This window comes from Sceloporus undulatus, chromosome 2 (genome assembly GCF_019175285.1).
Source record: "Sceloporus undulatus isolate JIND9_A2432 ecotype Alabama chromosome 2, SceUnd_v1.1, whole genome shotgun sequence".
Taxonomy (NCBI): domain Eukaryota; kingdom Metazoa; phylum Chordata; class Lepidosauria; order Squamata; family Phrynosomatidae; genus Sceloporus; species Sceloporus undulatus.
In genome coordinates, this window is record NC_056523.1 from 229280512 (window position 1) to 229282257 (window position 1746).

Genomic DNA, 1746 nt, shown 5'->3' on the forward strand with positions numbered 1-1746 from the left:
ATGGGTTTTCGGCTTGCGAAGGCTTTTCGGGTTACGAAAGTGGCGGCGGAACGAATTAATTTCGTAACCCGAGGTACCACTGTGCTGACCTCTGACTTCACCAGTTATTGTATTGTTTTTAAGTATGGTTTATGTTTTAAATTCTACATGGTTTAATTGTATTTTAAGGGGTGGGTGGGTTGTGGGTTCGGACTGTATATTTTAATCTTGCAAGCCACCTCGACTGCATTTTGTAGAGGCGGGAAATAAATAAATTTTATTATTATTATTATTATTATTAAACAGCAATACAAACAGCAAACAGTAGAAAAACTGAAGTCATAAAGAGTTTTTCAAAGATCGTATGAGGAACTATTGCTGTAGTTGGCAACCTGTTGTTCTTCTTGCAGCTTCAGAATTATACATGTACTTCAGTTTTAACTGATACACGGTTATTTTGGTAGCCATTTGTTTCGTCTTGGAAAAATTAGAGAAGACTGTATAAACCAGCAATGGGTTCTGCAAGGATGATAAATGAACAAGATAGGATAAATGGCTGTTGTTAATCAGTGTTGGGGAGTTCTAAAGAATCATAGAATCATAGAGTTGGAAGAGACCACAAGGGCCATTCAGTCCAACTCCCCCCCTGCCATGCAGGAACTCTTACTTAAAGCATCCCCGACAGAAAACCAGACTCTTTCCTTTTATTTTTATTTATGTTATTTTTCATAGAATCATAGGTTGGAAAAGACCACAAGGGCCTCCCAGTCCCACCTTTAACTATTTCAATTTCTTCATTGTCTAGATTGAATTTATGTATTTCTTCTGTGGTCATTATTTTTATTTTCTTTATGTTCAGCATTAAACCTGCCTTTGCATTTTTATTAACTGTTTATTTACTATTATTAACCTTACTTATTAACTGACCCAAGTCTGTGATGTCTTCGGCCAATGTTATGGTGTCGTCCATGTACCTTAAGGCTGTTGATGTTCCTTCTTCCTCTCTTCACTCCTCCTTCTTTTGATTCTAACTCTGCATTTATTATGATGTTTTCAGCATAGACATTTCATAAATGTATGCTACGTTTACCTAATTTTGTTTCCCAGTTAGTAGTTGTATTCAGATATGGAATTCCAAAGAGCAGCACCTGTTCCCTCCAGCTGTGCAATAGTAGCTGGATGATGCCCAGGTGCAGAGAAGCAGTGGCTGTGACAGCAGTTTTCATCCCGTCAGGCCTGCTTGAAGTCCAGAAGAGTGACAGCTATTCCTTTTTGGCTGTGTGACATTAGTCAGATGGCACGAGGACACTGTCTCCCCAGGACACTGGCTGGCTGGGGGGCAGGGGGGCACCGTACCACTTCCGGGCTACCGTTGCACAGCCAAGAAAAAGACACCAATAAAGAGGTACTGGGTACATCCCTGAACAATTCTCAACAAGCTATTTTAACCCCCATAATAACACTGAGCTATCTGGCAGGACTGGCAAACCTACAATCTCTAGACTGCTACCTTACCTCCTCAAAGATGGGTTTAATAATCACATTTCAAAATACCTAAAGTAAGGTCTTGTTCATGCAAAATGATATTCCATTGTAAAGTCAAAGGGTTTCATGGCCGGCATCCATAGTTTTTTGTGGGTTTTTCGGGCTACGTGGCCATGTTCTAGCAGAGTTTCTTTCTGACGTTTCGCCAGCATCTGTGGCTGGCATCTTCAGAGAATGTGAAGATGCCAGCCACAGATGCTGGCGAAACGTCAGAAAGAAACT